The following is an 18,541-nucleotide window of genomic DNA, read 5'->3' as shown; positions in this document are numbered from 1 at the left end:
ATTCAGAAAGGAAAGAAGGATCTTTAGGAAGGAAAGATGAGGGAAGGCAAGGAGGCGGAATTGCCCTTTATATGAGAGTTTAGTGGGAATGCGTGGAGGTCTGCCACATGGGATGGATACAACCCAGCTGAAAGTTTACAGGTAAGTGTTTAATTTGTATCCGTTTCCAGGGCAGACCATCACAGGTGACATCACAGTGGGTATCTGCTACGGACTTTCTTATCAGGAAGAAGAAAGAGATGAGACATTCTTAATAGAACTGGTGGTTAACCCATGTGAAAACCTGCAAGCTCTCCAGAGACCCTGGGTATGTAGTCTTTGTACCAGAGTATGCTAAACTTCCATCTTGGTCACCACTTGTGGCTATATGAAAATTATAAAAGAGATGGCTTCCCAGCCTACAAACATGCCTTCCTTTTGCTTGCTCAGTAGTCAGGCACACTAAGGGCAAACTCAGAGCTGCTCCAACTGCCTTTGGAGCCTAATGGGAATCTTCCTGTTGACTCCAGCGAGAGACAAATAATAAATATTACACCAAAGATGCACATGGCGGGCTCATTGTGCAATATATTCATAACTGACATTTTACAGAGCTACAACGGGCCATGAGTCACGCACTACTAGAGGTAAGAGTCTGAAGACAAAAAATGTTACACACATAGTAAGAAAGAGGGGGATGAGGATACGAATGTTGTGCAGAATAATTAGAAGTTAGATTTCTCCAAAAGCTACGGAAACCAAATTGTTATCCATCCACAAGGGCATTCAAGGGTCTGACAGCAGTGAGATTTTAAAGGCTCTGTAAATCAAGAATGCAGTAATAGTCCACCCAGCCATCTAGGGTAGGCATATCATGCAACATCCAACTATTCTGAAGCAAAGAAATAACAGCCTGATAAAAGCTTCTTGTTTTGCAATAGGTCTGGATATCAGCCGTATATCTGCTAAACACAGTCCCAAACAAGTTCAATAGACTAATGCACAAGACCAAATACAGCTCTGTAACAACTCCTTAACCACAGACCCATGTGCATGACACCATTAAATAGAACCACTTCTAGTGACCAGAATCCAACTACAGCTGACACTGCCTCACATTTCTTTTTACTGTTACAGGGACTGACTGAACCCATGATCCCCACATCTGTTTGTCAACTGGAACAGGAGCAGAATCTAAGTTTTTATTACCATCTACTGAAAGTCACATCATGGTACAGCAAGGGCTGGCTGCTCCCTAGGGATAGGAAGGCATATCACATACTCTGCCCAGAGGCAAGGTTCTTGCCACCCAAAGCCCATCCCCACAGTACACAAATAAGAAGGACAGGGCAGGGCAGACCTAGAGTTAGTTGGTGGCCAGTTCCAACCAAGAGTCCAGATCCTCAGGCAAGTTCTTCATGATAAGGCACAAGGCTGAGGCCGGGCCAGGAAATCAGTCTTCAGGTTAGGGTCTAGATCAAGAGGGCCAATGGATGGGCAGAGCTGTGGCTGAGCTGGAGAGCTGCGGCCCTCCAACATAGCTCAGGCAGGGACTGAAGGCTGCAGGACAAACTGAAATCATGCTCCTGGGGCCACAGACAGGGGTGGAGGCAGAGGCTGCAGGTAAGGCTGCTCAGGGCTTTTAAGGCCTAAGTGCCCTGACAGGTCAGGTCTATGTTCCTTCACCAGCTGCAACCAATTCAAGGATTTAAGACAGTTACAATTTGCACGTAATTAGCATGGATTAATGTTCTCTGGGCATTTCTAGTCAAAGGGCTAAGAATAGTTATGGCCACAGTAGGGAACAATAAACATAATGACCGGTACCAATTTTGCTTTGATTTAGCAATGACAGATTTGGGACCAGCTTTTGACTATCAAATCCTATTAGCTAGGAAGAAAGCAGAAAGGCAATTCCTGTTTTACAAAGGTTGTATTTTTTTTTTGCGTATCTATTATAAAATATTATAACCCACTGTACATGATAGAATTGTAAATGTAATAGTAACTGCCTTTGTTACATGCAAATTTTAAGGTAAACTTAAATCTATTTATCTTTCACTCCTTCAGTTGCTGAATGTACAAATGCTCCATAACACTGTGATCCCATTGAAATCAATGAGGATCATTGTCATTCCCCTTTGTTAGATTTTCATTTTTTTGCTCCTCAATATTTTACTGAAAATCAATCAAAAAAAGAAAAGCGGCTAGGTCAACTACATTGACATCTGGCTCAAGGTTTCATTAAAATATTGTTAAAATACTAGACAGACTAACAAAGACCAAACATTACCCCATATAAGTTAACCCTACAACTATAATGAAAGCCCTCTTTCACACATGCTACTATAAAGCCTTTGTTAGTAAGAATTCCCCTTCTTGGATACTCAAAATGAAGTATTGTTCATTGCCATATGGCTCATATTAAATACAAGGAAACAAACAAAACAGAGTAAGTCTTTGACATTTTAATGACCATGGATCAGCTACTCCTACCAGAAGCCTCTCTGCTGGCTAATTACAGTCCCTGTTAAAAACATGAACTCTGTTTCTAGACTAATTTCAGCTCCTGCCTTTTTCCTGTTAATTTTGAGTTCAAATCTTGGTTCTGGGAAAGGTTACTTGTATTATAAGTAGCCCTTAAAGACCTCATCTAAGATGAGGGTGCCTTTGTCGTTGCATAATTGGACAGTAAAATAAAGTTCTTGAATAAGATAGTTGAATTGATTGCACAAGACAGAGAGAAATACTGAATATGAATGGAAAACAGAGTGCCTCCATTTTAGCATAAGGGGTGTTCTGCTGTGGGGGAAAGGTTCTTTTAGGACCCATGCTGGTGGTCTGTCTGGCTCCAAGAGCTGATCAATAAAATCTCCCACAACCACAGGCTTCTCCATTAATCTTTGTCTTAAGAATCCAAGTGAGCTACTGAATAGTGCCAGCTCATACTGCTATCAGGAGCATTTGTAGGTTTGTATTAGTTCATGGGATCTTCCCTCAATCACCATTTGAAAAGAAGAGAATTGCTATTGGATATAGATGAGATGGAAAAGATCATATATACATCATACAGTATGTGTTAAATGTAAATCATTTATCTTTTGAAGGAAAGACAAGGTGATCAGACTTAGGAAGCCCCATCTGATTAAAGAAAAAACTGAACCACACAAAATGGGAACAGAGTAACTCAAAGTCACATGAAAGACTGATGCACATGGTAAGAACAGAAACACCACTGGATTGCAGCCTACCATGATGTCAGAGTACTACCTCATACTAGAAGAGACATCCTGTTAAAAGAGGAGAAAACCACAAAACAATGTTATTATCTAATTGTTAACATCCTTGTGAAATCAAACCAACCACTGTTGCCAGACTCTCTCATAGACTGTCCCGTATTATGTGGAGGAAAAATATTAAGTGTTCATGCGTGGACAGACTGAGCTTGAGTATCACAGAGATAAGGCAGCACACCATAGGTATGAGAAATGATATAACACTAAATCATTTCTTACACTATACCCCTATTAAAACTAAGTACTTTTAAGGCTCTAGATGAGCCCGTATCTATGTTGAGAAAGAGGAGTGATTCCAAGGGACAAAATAATGTATTTTCAGTAATTCAGAGCCATGAGGCAGGATGATTTTCCTACATAACAGCTTGGGAAAAACAAGGGTAGATGCTACAACAATCTGATAGTGATGAAGGCAGCTGCACAGAAACGTGACCGGCACTGCTAAAAACCTGACGTTCACGTAACACAACAACTCTAACAGGGAAATTTGCCCTCGTCATTCCCTGTACACAAATGTTTACTCCAATAAATAGTGTTGAGAGAAAAGTACCTATTAGCTGCCTCCATTACTTCCAGATGCTGCCTTGCTCTGCATGGAGTATTAGTTAGACGTGATGAAGGAAACAAACACAAGAAATGTGAGATTGGTAAGAAACAGGCTAAATGGAACACAGTGATTTACACTGACAGGGGAACTGCTCAGACAGGGGACAAGTCTTAAAGGAGTTCTTCAAGGATGCATTTTACGGTGCATCTTGCCTTAATATTTTCGTTGATGACATGGACACAAAAAACACATTTACTAATGTTTGCTGATGTTAAAAACTGGGAAGCAGCACCAGTCTGTATGAGGACTGGAATAGCATACACAAAGTTCTGTATGACCCTGAGGACTGAAGTAATAGAAATGGGATTAAATTTTAATATTACAAATTTTGTTTATGTACCGTGGAAGTGAATCCCGAGCATTTTCTCATAACTGTCTTGGTATTACAATATAAAAGGAATGCCAACATTTTTTGTCAGAGTAAAAAGATGAAAAACACAGAAGACTGAAAAGTATCACTTCTCAAAGTGTACCAAGTATCTGGAACGGGTGGTTTTGTTGCAGATACTAATATTATGAGAATCTAAGAAGAGCAACTGATCAGTTGACGTGAAGATGCTGAAACCTGGGGCTCTGGTTAAGACTCCCAAGGATCTGTGTTGTGCTGTTATCCAGTGTATCAGAGAGGAATGGTAATAGAGAGGCAACAGTATGTTACCAACAGATCCCAAAAAGACACAATTTCATAGGCTGCTTTCAGGTGAACAGATATACCTGGGTGACAGTCATTCAGATCAGGGAGTCAAACGCATTCAGACTAATCAAGTAATTTATTTCATATACTGATAGCCACAGAATCTGGTTTGCAGATGGAAGGGGACATAGACTATCATACAGAACTTGGCACTGTAAAGGTGATCACGTACAAAAGGGCCTGAAAGGAGAAGGGGAAGATAAGAAGCTCTAGATCATACGAAGTTAATCCAAAAAGTGCAATTTTACCCACTGTTATTGTAATAGGACATATTCTCATCACACTTTTAGCCTTGCATGACATTCATTTCTCAGCTGGCGTGCATAAGGTGTGTTGCAACTCTCCATCAACTGCAAATGAGATCACCATCAAAAGAAGACTTGATGTAGGTAAAGTGTAAAAGATAGGCAAGATGATTTTCATTGGGACTGGAGGCAACATTTATTTCTACAATTTGGAAGAGGTAAGAACTAGCACAGAATAGCACAGGCTGCAATAAAGCGTCTATTTCCTTCCATTATTCTACTTTTGAGGAAGTATTTAGGTCAGTAATTCATGAATATTCATCAAGGACCTAGACCTTGACTGTATCTCAGCATATTAGTGCTTGATACCAAAATTTCAAAGTCTATAGCTACACAGTTAGCAAATCCCAGTGACAACATCTAATTCAGGGTGCCATCCTTAAGAAAGAAAAAAAAATAGCATTTTTTTTTCTGGATATTGATAATGGCATGATCTTTCATCTGTACATTATAATTCACAGATGAGCTAGTAGTATGAATGTGATTCAGTAAAAGCTAGCCCATATGAGATGAAATATCTTTAAAATATGACAGAACTTCATATTTCAAAACTGAACAAAGTCACAGCTTTCCCTAGTTATTTTCTCTATTGATAGAGACTTTAACAAACATGAAGCAAACTTTTACTCCCTGAGACATGTTCCTCCCGCATAAATTCATGCAGAATACTCCTCCAGGGTTTTGCTATTGCTGTATCTAACTCCATGAGCCAACAGGACATCTCTTTTCTAGAATACTGTTCACCAGAACCTATGACAGGGAGTTTAGAAGTATTGATTAACCAGAATAAAATATGGATTTATCTAAACACTACTTAGCAATGATATGCCACCAGAGACCCACACGAATTTTTACAAATCTGAGCAAGTTTTGCCAGACACAAGTGAATAAAAAGCATTCCCCCTACACAAATACCGGCACATAAAAACACAGGTACATGAATCTTCTGGACAAACAGATGATCACCTCTGAGAATATACCACATACCCTGCCAATCATACTTTTTTGTTGAAAACACTGGAAAGATAATGGAAGTAAAATAAAATCCCAATTTCTAAGTCAGCAACTGACTTCTTGCCATAAGCTGACAGACTGCAGTCTAGGACTCACCAATGTGAAAAACATGTCATACAGTTCTTTCTTAGCATCCGAACTGTCCTGACTTGGTTTACCCAGAAGTGCCACAACTGAAATATTTTAGATGTATAGTTAAATTACATGTTTTCTTCAGTCTGTCATAACTCATAGAAAAAAAAAATTGTTCAGTTTGCAAACAGATGAAATTGTTTCAGGTCATCTCCATACTTGGTGCCTTTTTGAAAGACAAACAGTAAGGGTACACCTAATAATTCCTTTAACAATTTTTTGAAGATGAAAAATACAAAAGTGAATACACATTGAAGAACATTCCAAAGGGACAGTCTCCCTTAGATATGCAAAGAAGCACAGAATTTGTAGCATGAATAGCAGTATTGGATTCCATGATAATCTTTCAGTCATTATATTATTGCAAACTGCTGTCCTGCTCACATTAGTGAATTATATTCCAGTTAAAAACATTCACTAGCTATATCTGTCTTGGGAGACATTTACCTCACTGCCCAGACATTACCATAATTTATTATATAGTATACATACCTACTTTTATCTCATTCAGTTGACAAAGCAGACTTTAAACAGGTTTTCAACCCAATACAACCATCCATTCTAACACTCTACACTCTAATATTCAGGACTAAATGTGTACTGAACTGCTATTTTGAAGGGTGTGATGAGAGTAATAAGGTATCACCTTACAAAGTCCTCCATGGAATATGTATTTGAAGAAGTATTGCACAAAATTTACAGTAAATGAATCTTGAGCTAAGGGCCAAGCAGCAGGAATTCAATCCATCTGTAGGTGAAGGCAAGCATTAAATTTCCGTTTGATTCTGTAATTACACTGGGATCTTACATATACTTTAGACATTCAGAAAATCTGCACCATTCAGAGAGACAAACACATCCATACACAGCCCCCTGTTTTCAAAAGAAAGACAACTTGTCCAAATCTGCCGTGGTAGCACTACTTTACACCCAACCTTCACACAGGTTGTTTCATGGATCAGATTCCTTCTGCAGAAAAAAATATTTAAGGAAGTTAGCACAGATCCTTTCCTCACTCTTTCACGGTACCTGAGCAAAACTGATCTTCTGCTCCTGTATTTTCCGTTTACGTATCATTTTTTCACTAAGTTAATCTCTGCTTAAGGGAGTTATATGTAGGGAGCCTCACAGAGCACCAACCACTTGACTAGATCCACTGACGTGCCTCATGCATGCAAGTATTTAACTAAAATAGTATAATAAGCATTAGCTTTGCAGACCAAAAACAAAGGGAGTCCGTCCTTTTGAAAGCCTCTAAACACTTATATTTTTAGTATTTTTGCTTCAAAAACACTATGTTAAGAATAGATTTACCAGGGGGCACATAAAGGAGCTACAGATCCTGCTCGAGCCCATTTGCTCTGCACAGATTGATGCGCTCTCCATGTTGTACGACAGAGGATACATTGTGCTGTTCAACGGCACCCTTATTCACATCCTGCCTGCATCCAGCCCTGATGTATAGCGGTACTGTGTGAACAGATGGCTTTCATGATAGTTTTGAAACTAAGAAGGCACCAGTTTGAATTGCAATTTTATTTTTAACCATTCTACAAGTGATGCCTGCAATCTAAGACACAACTGTATCTAACGTGGTGCTGATCACAGCTATGCAAAAGCGCCAGTATGAATAGGTGGACAGTTCTGAACGGTTACCTTATATAGATCACATTGTTCTAAAGGGCAATCCATGACCATGGAGAGGTTTAAAGACCTACCATCAAGTTAGCAAACGATCTTGCCGTTGCTTTTCAGTCCTCATCTTCTTTCTCTTGTGGTAACTACATTAAAACGTGATGAATTTAACAGACTGCTCCAAAAACTACAGCAAGGACACTTGTGCAGCTTGAATTCTGGATTCCTGGATAACCAGAATAGTATGACTCAGAGGACCCTATCAGCTTTCCAGTCATCTATTTTACAAAAATACTTGAAGTACTTTTTAAACATTTCCAACTATAATTGCGTGGTTATTTTAGCCCTTTGCATTTACACTGTTAAATACTCAAATTAAACAAGACTAATTGCACATTCTTTCTGTACAGGATGATATTTATCCCAAGTGGTGTAACTGGCACTTTGCTTATGCTTCATTTGTACACTGTAACGCAGGGTAATACAGAGATACCCAAGTTAACTGGAAAGAACAAGATCATGACAATTACAGCAAAAGCGCAGACAACATGGAAGGGAGGAGAAGTTGAAGGAAAACTACCTTCCAGAACATAACATTCTTAAGCTTCCGCACTTGGGCACCTCTAAGCAGCTTTACAATATTTTTACCAGTGAATAAATCAGAGTACCACGCAGTAATTACCTTTGATACACACACACACAAACGTTTATATAACATTACAGGATCCTACTAGAGCAGCTTTCTTTCATCGACCAATTCCATATGCCTTTACTACACAGAAGCCCAAGTCGTCCAGAATAAACGGCCACTTGATTACACACTCTCCAGGGCCTTATTGCTCTGCCGGATAGTAATTATGCCATCAAGGTTTCCATGACAACTTTCTTTGCACATGACAGACCCCAACTCAAGTAGCTCATTTAAAGTGATAGGACACATTTCAGTTCAAAGCTAATTACAACGAACTTTCACTTTCCAACTCATCCTATCTACTCTGACACGACACCCACAAGGGACTCCCAGTTTCTTTGGCCACATGTTGTATTCTCCATTGAATTAAGACACATGCAAAGTGTAATCTACTTTTCACTTGTGGAGCAGGTCACTGAAATCCAAAGCTACTGTCAGGCCTGAATAGGATACAGGGAGTAAATAAATCATATGGAAATAAGATTACATGCACTGACTCTAAAAAGTCCCAGATATCATGTCATTTACCTGTTTCGTCCAAAAAGCGAGTGGATCATTCAACAGCTGTGCTGCATCCCATGAGAGGCAATGTCATATAGGCAGAAAGGATTTCTGAGAAACACAAGGAGCTTCCAGTTAGATACAGATTGCTTATTTAATGAGTGAAGAATAAAATGACTACACTAATTAATATTGTGATAAAAGACTCACTTAAGAATCACTGATAAGTACTTAACTATTATTAGTCAGAAATGCTGCCAGATCATACAATATTTCATTCGCTTCAGAAAAGATGAAGCTTTAAGAGGTTAATGTCTGTTCTGGTTTACAGAAATTTAACTGTTTGCTTCCTATTACCATTAGCAGCCACGTGATTAAATCACCATGATTTATTTTAAAGAATAAAAAGTATTAGTAATTTCTATGATGTTTACAATTCCTAATTTCTCTCCAGACAACTCTCGCTGTTTTGTGGACATTTTCAGTCCTTGTCTCATACCACAAAATCCACTTGAGTATCACGATCATACTGTACATATAGTTACTAATATGATGAGCGTGTAGTCCACTGCAGGCTAAAGACATCAACTATTTGTTGTTGTCCTTTATAATGATTTTCAAGTATATACAAGTATGTAGCAACAAAGCTCCTTCCTACTCCAAACCATGTTTTGGCTAGCTCAGTTTACTCATTCTTGATTTTTTTTCCAAAAATTATGCCAATTCAAAAACTATTCTACGTAGATTGTTGACTGAAATGTTGTGAAGATGTACATTTGGGATCAGGTGGAGAGGAGGAGAAAGGTTTTAGTTACATCACAAAGCAAAGCTAATATATTAATGGTGAATATGAAACAAGACAACTGCAAAGTTAAACGGTGGCTTGTAATAATGTATAGATCAAATTTTATCAATTTTCTTATTCCTCCAGTGAATGCTCGGCTATCACATAACTAAGCGTGGAGCCTACTTTGCACAGGAGCCCCTGATGACTCTATGTGACTCTATTCTGAGACATACCAAGAAGAAACTTCATGTAAATGGCAAGCTTCTCACCGAGCACTCCCTCCACGTATCCTGAATTTTCTTGCTGTTCAAGAATCGCTATTCAGACAGCACCAATGGGCTGTACAAGCTACCACTAAGATCTTAGCGGTCAGGATGCTCTCAGGGCAAGGGTGGGAACTGGACAATGGGAAACTTCTGGAAGCTGTAATGAGTAAGATGACAGTCACAAGAGTGTACTTTACTGCACCTCCAACTCCCATCTGAAATGCAAATCTAAATCTTTATGTCCTCATTGTTTTTTACTTAGGAAGTAATACACTGCAGTCTTCTCAGACCTCTCACTTTCCTTTGTATTCTTGGTAATCAGCCCAAAGGATACTTTATCAGAATTTGGCCCATACCAGAAATATTGTTGTCATATTAAAAAGTCCATATACAATTAAGAGGACTACACTGCAAATTATTAAAAAATAACTTTTTGGTAGGAAACTGGCCCCATTGGACCAGTCCTCTTCTGAAGAAAAAGTTACCCTTGACCTTTTGTTTAACAAGATATACACAGCAGATGCTCTCCCATGGGGTTTCTGAGATGTTATTCCACAATTTATTCCACAATTATACATAACCACAGTGTTTGACAAAAGTCTGTGGTCTGTTTCATTTGATGGCTTAATGCTAGCTGGTCAGCTGAAAGTCACAGGAGTCTCTACACAACAGAACTTGCTACAACCTCCTAAAAGTATAGCTGCATACGTTTTTCTTAGACAAATAAAATAACTACTGATCATAACATGACATTTGCATAAATAAATAAAGTACAGAACATTACATTTCCAAATATACTAGAATTACCTATCACTACTCAATCTTTCTGAGATGTCTTATGATATTACATGGATGTGAGCATCAGCCCTGGAATAACCCCATGGCTAAATATTTCTGGATGTGGCAATAATACCTTTGTAAGCATTTCTTGTTTATGTGTACTAAAGTCTCTCTACTTAACTCCCTCAGTTGCTCAAACCCTTTAATAACTTTCTCTCCTATGCCCATGAGACATTTATGCATACATTCTGGAGTTCACATTTTGCCATGAACTTTTAAAGTTGCTAGTTTGAACCTATTTTAAGGCACAAATTATGCTATATATATATAGCCCCCTGCCCCAGAGGACACCCCTTCCTTGCCTGGCCACAAACTAGAATGATTAAGGAATAAGTATGGCAATTATGCAGGGAAAAAAAAAAAAAAAAAAAAGAAGCGATGGTGAGTTATACTGTGGGGGCTCTTGGCATCACTACAAACTCCCTGAGCACCAGCCAGCTAAACAATCCAAAATCTCAAAACTACTTTTTCTAGTTACATCTTCTGAAAACTGGAACCAGAAATGAAGAGGTTAAACAGACAGGGAGCAGGCACAGCAGAAATACTGTCACCCACTGGCCAAGGCCAATACTCTGATAAGGGAACATCTACATAGAGAACAAATTACATCACCTTCACTCTGGCCTGTAATAAGAATTTATACAGCTTTTTAAATAAAGCTTTAGATTTTGGTAGTACTTTGTCTGTTGGTTTGGTGTTTGTTTGTTTGTTTGTTTGTTTTCCATCCTGCCACTGTAAGAACTTTCATTTAGAGTTGTTCTCTTCATCTGGTGCCACAGCTTCCCAGTGGAGCCTGTAGGAACCAGGTTACTGTGCTAAGGGCTGATTCAGCCCTGATGTGAAAGGGGTGGCAAGCCCACGACTTCAGTAGGTCTGCATCAAGGGGAAAAGCCAGACTCCACCTTCTCCTGCCACCATCCTGATGAGAACAGGGTTGTTTCATGCTCCTGGGTGTAAGCTTGCCAGTAGGCAGTGCCAGTGCCATTGTCTTTCGGTGTGCTATAAATATGGGTTGGGCTTTGGATGTATTTCCCTGCATTGGCAGTTGTTTATGGTAGCTTATAGTATCAAGACAGATGAACGGGAAGTGGCATCACATAAAACAGAGTTGGATGTGTTGTCAGTGCTACCTGTGTTGTGCAAGGGTGCACTGTAGCAATCCCGGGCAAGCATCAAACTTGACTAGTTCCAGAACTGGAAACAGCAGAGCTGTGTCAGCACCGTGCTGCACTTGAATTAATTAGTCAGGCTTAGAGATGGAAAGCTAACTTGTTTGGGGACGGACTGTGCTGATGCTACACAGCTCTGGGCGCTGAAGCTGTTAGCTGGGAATGTCACAGTAAGAATACAGCAGGTTTTGCGCTACTAGCCAGGGGATGTTAAAAGCAGCAACAGTTTATTGTACTGTTGCAGTAGAAGCTGTACGGGGCAGAAACACCCAAGCAGGTCTGTGGGAAGAGCCTTAAATATGAACATGAGTCCAAAGTCAAAATTACACGTTAGTGTTGTCTTTAAGATTTATATAAAACCAGCTTTTGTTCCTTTTAATCTTTTCTGGTAGCCAGGATGCACAGAAAAGTGCAAGAAGGAATATTTCTTACAGAAGCAACTAAATATAATTGGATTGCTCACCCCAAACCATACACTGAAGCTCAGGATTTAGTCACTCGTGGTACACTTTTTCTGACGAGATGATGAGTGCGTAGGTAGTGAGTGGGAAGTGTATCTGTGGGAAAAGCACCAGGCTAGGCTGAAACTCAGGTCAACATTCAAGGCACCTCAAATCTCAAGGAAGCAGTGACGTATGAGACAATCTGCTTAATCAGCCTGCTGAGGTTGGTGTAGGTGGGATGCTCAATGTCCAGGTTGTCATCTCAGATGTCACAGATGGCCTTGTTGTCCACCATGTAGTCAGTGTTCCAGGGTGGTGTGGGTGGTGAGGATGGAGTTGTAGGGCTCCATCACTGCTGTGGAGACCTGTAGGGCTGGGTATACAGAGAACTCCAGCTTAGATTTCTTGCCGTTCTCCACAGAGAGCCACTCCATGAGGCAGGAAGTGAACCCCAAGCCCATGCCTCCCCCAAAGCTGTGGAAGACCAGGAAACTCTTGGAGCTTACTGCACTGGTCAGCCATTTTACAAGCCCTATCAACAACTGAGTCACTATCTCCTTCCCGGTGGTGTAGTAGCCCTGAACACAGCTGTTGGCAGCATCTCTCTTGCCACTGATGGGCTGCTCCAGGTAGAGGAGTGTGCAGTATGTCCCAGTCCAGGCTTCATCAATGGTGGTGGGCTCCAGGCCAACAAGTATTGCTCTGGGCACACGTTTCCCTGAGTCTGTCTCATTGAAGAAGGACCCAAAGGAAGAATCTGTTTGCCCTGAGGATGCCTTGGAGGAAATGACGCCATCTAGCTAGATCCCATGGTCTAGGAGATACTGTTCCCAGTAGGAATTCTCAGAATCACAGAATGGTTTGGGTTGGAAAGGCCCATAAAGCCCACCCAGTCCCAACCCCCTGCCATGGACAGGGACACCTCCCACCAGACAGGTTGCCCAAAGCCCCGTCCAGCCTGGCCTTGAGCACCTCCAGGATGGGGCATCCACAGCTTCTCTGGGCAACCTGTGCCAGTGCATCAGTGTACACATACTGAAGAATTTCTTCTAAATATCTAATCTAAATCTACCGTATCTTGGTTTAAAACCATTGTACCTTGTTCTATCACTATACAGCCTGGTAGAGTCCCTCTCCAGCTTTCATGCAGGCCCCCTTTAAGTACTGGAAGGCTACTACAAGGTCACCCCAGAGCTTTCTCTTCTCTAGGATAAACAAACCCAGCTCTCTCAGCTGTTCTTCACAGGAGAGGTGCTCCAGCCCTCTGATCATCTTCATGTCCCTCCTCTGGATCCACTCTAACAGGTCCATGTCTTTCTTATGCTGGGAGCCCCAGGGCTGAACCCTGTCCAGGTGGGGTCTCACAAGATGGAATAGAGGGGGAGAATCACCTCTGTCGACCCGCAAGCTACACTTCTGTTGATACAGCTCAAGATACAATTGGATTTCTGGGCTCTAAATGCACATTGACAGCTCATATTCAGTTTTTCATCCACCAATACCCTCTCCACTGCTCAAAATCTCCTCACCACGAAGCCTGTATTCATGTTTGGGATTGCCCATTTGGATGCCAGCCTGGCTGCTGTTGACAGAAACACACTCCCTCACGGCACTGTACCACCTAGGCACCTTACCAACACCACACCCATCTCACTGAGAACACAAGGGATTATCTCCAACAGGAGGTGGACTCGATGATGCTTGTGGGTCCTTCCTAAGTTGGGGTAGTCTTAGGATTCTGTGACCCCCACAGCAGTAATGGCTACAAAACTTGTTTGAGGGTTATTTATCTGAAAATGTAAACTACTGCCTCTTGGGGTGTTAAAATACAAACATGGTTTTACCCAGCTCCTTAGGGAGTCTTGCCAGCCAGTTATGGCTAGCAATTTTCTGTCTCTAATGACCAGACAGAAATATGATCAATTCCGCCAATTTAGCTCCTGAATTAAAAGGAGAGAGGGAATTACACTGAGGTGCTTGCCTCCTGACTCACTAGCCTAAGCTGGAATGACTCCGAGCCACTGTTTTCCACTTCCTCACCCCATTATTTCTTAGGGGAGGGAGCCAAGGCATATGTACCAGATGATGATAATATAATCAGTCAAAACTTAGTTAATACTCATCATTTCATTATTTGTATTGATTAACACCCTGGCATCTAGTGACAGCAGAGAATGAATTGAATTACACTGCACATTAGGAAACTGTCCCACTAAATCAGGGTTGTAAAACTCGAGATGAGGAATAGTATGTGTAAAAACAAATACAAAAGACATGACAGTCCTAGAAGTTACTAATGGTATGGCAATGTATGCAGGGTTTGTTTTGGTGGTAAGCATACTATTAAGTGATCCTTCTTCCCTATTAAAAATGTAAAGCCTCACAAGGCGGTATCTCCTAAGAATCTGTTGATTAAGAAACTTGTTATTAGACTCATTTTATTTTTTATGTCTCAGACCAAAGATTTTAGTGTGGCACCCACTTGGTTTTACACATTTTATCTTCCTTATGCATACGCTGCATTTTGTAAACATGCAGGGAAGGGTTTAAGCTGAAAAGTTACAGATAAAGAGAACCACAACACATACAAATAACAGAAGACCTAACTGGAAAATTAATCTTGTACTGATATTGCCTGGCTCAGAAAACAGTGTCCTGCTAGAAATAAAATTGGGTTAGGTTTACTAACAATTCTACTTCTTGTTGGGAAATAGGAAATACCTTGTTGGATAGGTGTTTACATTAGCAGCTCCTTACATGAGTACATTCTTACGGGAAGACTCTTAACTTCCCAGGATAATACATTCAGCTGAACTGAGCCTGACCAGTGCTTTGAAAGTACTTAGCTGTGCTTCCTAGTAAACTAGGTAAATTATAATGGTCTGTTTGTTATCTATAGATCTTAACTGCTGTGTAAGGCAAATGGTCCTACTTAAACTGTAGTTGGGTACAATTGCAGGAGTAAAAAAGAAATTAAATGTAGAATAGGGTGGTTGTAGGGGTCAGAGTTCCGAGCACTAATTTATGCAATCAGAACAGTTTTCCTATATTCAATATAGAGCAGAAAGGCAGGCTTTGGCTCGCAGTAAAATACTACTGCCAACTTAAAATCAGAGTCTACTGCTAGCTACCAGATCTAAATAAACAGTGGTTCAAAATGCTGGATTACAACAGTACCAGGCTGTGAGTTTACATTTCTGCCAAGAGTTGTTATTGAAAGGCTCTCTGAACTGATGCCAAAATAATATTAATCACTACAGTAAAATGCATATGTGACTTCAAGCCCTTCACAGCAAACTACCGTATATCTTCATCCATATTCTAGTTTAAACATTCACTGTACAAAGCAACATGAAGCTTCCAGGATTTCTCAGGAAATAGATGGCCTGCAATATCCTGATGAGTTTTCCTCCAGTGACACGATTTTTTTTTTCATCCTCCCACTGCGTTTTCTTCTTTCATTCATCATGTATATATAGCCTACCTCACGGAACTGCAAGGGGAGCTGGCGGGGATCCAGGACAACCTGTCAGCACAGGCAGCACTAAGATGGTGACTCAGCAGAGGCACCGAGTGTCTTTGCAGTCTGCTGCGGCACTGCTTGCTCACAACCTTCCTGAAGGCAAATCTCTCATCTTTTACACTGAATGTGTCCACAGTTCCTGCTCATCCTTATTTTGATGGAAAGGAGGACATGTCCTCCTTTGAACCTGAAAACATGGAGCTGCCCTACAGAAGCTAATAACCCTACGACCAGAAGCTCTGTGTGATCTAAGGATTATTTAAGGCTTAACCTGAGGAGGAGGCTGGTAATTTTGTAAAGCAACTCATTAAGAACCAGATCTCCACTTAAACTGCAATATTAAAAACTATTTACGAATAGCATAATGTCACTCTTTGTGTGATGCTGCATTCTATACAACCATACAAAACAGCTGACATAAAAATCCAACATACTTGGTACGTATGCAGGGATTGCTTACAGAAAACTTACATTAGCTGGAGTTAAGAAGCAGGCTGTCTCCTAAAGGAGCTATACTGAATGGTACACAAGCACATCTGCCCGGCCGATCGTGTATTAAGATACTTTGTCTTGGCTCTTCAAAATTCTGTTTTTTTAATAACAAGAATTTAAATGGCTCCCTCTTGTGGCAAGAGAAATGCAGTGTCACGTTCTGCAAAAGCTAGTAGTTGCTGAACAGAAATTAAATGTCTATGTATTTATATTGCATAGTCTAGTCATCAGTACCTTACAGTGAATGATGAGGAGACTGCACACACCTATTCCTTACTGCTTAGGTACTCCTGAAATTATCTAAAACCAGTAACTAAGCGTGGCTTGAATGGTTCCCCCTAAATTGTATAAACTTAAGAGTATGGAAAAACAGATGGTGAACTACATGCATCACACCCCATCTAACCTGGTAGAGCAGAGCAGACTTTGTGTCTTGCACAGAACTCTGCCCTTAAGTCTCTGGAACACCTGAGCACAGTCTCTGAACAGAATAGCTTTATTTCTGATATTTCTTTCACAGAAGGGCAAATCTGAACCTTGCAAGGGGTGGGAGGAAAGAAATTAACTCTTAAAGAAAGCTTTGAGCATAAGTGAGTCAGTGAATGGCAGGGAAGAAGCATAAACCAGATTTCAACAACTCTGCTGACCTTTCCTTCTTTCTAGAATCTAGTAGCTGATAAAAGCTTTCGCTCAGCCTTTTAACTCTCGAAGGCTTTCTTCACAATAATTAATAACTATTGTTGTGGTTTAACCCGGCTGGCAGCTAAACACCACACAGCCGTTCGCTCACCCTCCCCCCTCCCTCTCTGGGATGGGGGAGAGAAACGGGAAAGTGAAGCCGGTGAGTTGAGACAGAGACAGTTTATTAAGACAGGAATATAATAATAACAATAATAATAATAATAGTGATAATGATAATAGTATTAATAATAATAATGTGTAAGAAAACAAGTGATGCACAATGCAATTGCTCACCACCCGCTGACCGATGCCCAGCCTATCCCCGAGCAGCCGGCCCCCCACCCCGGCCAGCCACCCCTATATATTGTTTAGCATGACGTCAGATGGTATGGAATACCCCTTTGGCCAGTTTGGGTCAGCTGTCCTGGGTCTGTCCCCTCCCAGCTCCTGCTGCACCCCCAGCCTGCTCGCTGGCAGGACAGAGCGAGAAGCCGAAAAGTCCTTGGCCTGGTGTAAACACTGCTCTGCAACAATTAAAACATCAGCATGTTATCAGCGCTTTTCTCATCCTAATCCAAAACATAGCACCCTACCAGCTACTATGAGGAAAAATTAACTCTGTCCTAACTGGAACCAGGACAACTATGAAACACTGAAATGAAAAAGATTTTGACACAGAATGGGGCATGTTTTGGTAGCTTTGGATATTAAGCAATGATCTTGGGAACATACAGGAAAAATCGTTATAAGACACATGAAGGTTTTGGTGACTTCAAAGGGTAAATTAAATGTATACACAGGAAATATCTACCACAGTTTTTAAGTAAGCAGGTCTGAAAAGTTTTGTTGTTTTTTTTTTTTTTTTTATCAAGACAACAGAGTGCAGTTTTGTACTCTCTCACAGAAGCTGTTACTGCGTATTTATGAATGCTTTAAAATTAAAGAAAAAAGGCTAGGCTCTCTGCATATTAGGACTAATGCAGATGGCCTTAGAGCTTGATAAAGCTACTTTGCAGATTGATCTCTGAGATAATCTCTGATAATGCTGATTCAGAAGTCTGATAGCATAGGCACAGGAGACTGTTTACAGGTTTGAAGTAGGGAGCTCTAAAATGCTTTATTGTATATTCTGCTTTAGTTGCTCATCCTTTGTAAAAATTCTTCCATGTCACAGCTTTAGAGGTTGTTAAAAGAAGGGATGTCAACACAGTTAGCAATACCATATTATAGAAATGCTTTCAAGTCTATGACTTGAGAGGTGAGAACAAATTGTTTGGAGGTAGGTACGCACAGATGGAGCTACTGCTTATTTACAGAGAGAAAAAAATACAATAGTGCACTGAATAATCATTTTGTATCTTGCAGTGATGTTTTTTGTTTTGTTGTGTTTTCAGAGGGGGCCTGCATGGTAAAACTGTGCGGAGTCTCACAATCTCTTATTTCTAAAATTCAGAGAGGAGCTGATGAGCATAAAGACTTAACTGAA

At 40.5% G+C, this 18,541-nt stretch overlaps 1 pseudogene; it reads right to left on the bottom strand.

Moving 5' to 3' along the window:
- LOC106032369 (tubulin alpha chain-like) overlaps nucleotides 1-14,008 on the bottom strand; it is a 62,034-nt pseudogene extending 48,026 nt beyond the window's left edge.
- Nucleotides 14,009-18,541: the final 4,533 nt, after the last annotated feature.

This window comes from Anser cygnoides, chromosome 4, assembly GCF_040182565.1.
Source record: "Anser cygnoides isolate HZ-2024a breed goose chromosome 4, Taihu_goose_T2T_genome, whole genome shotgun sequence".
Taxonomy (NCBI): Eukaryota; Metazoa; Chordata; class Aves; order Anseriformes; family Anatidae; genus Anser; species Anser cygnoides.
This window is presented reverse-complemented; position numbering and strand designations above follow the sequence as displayed.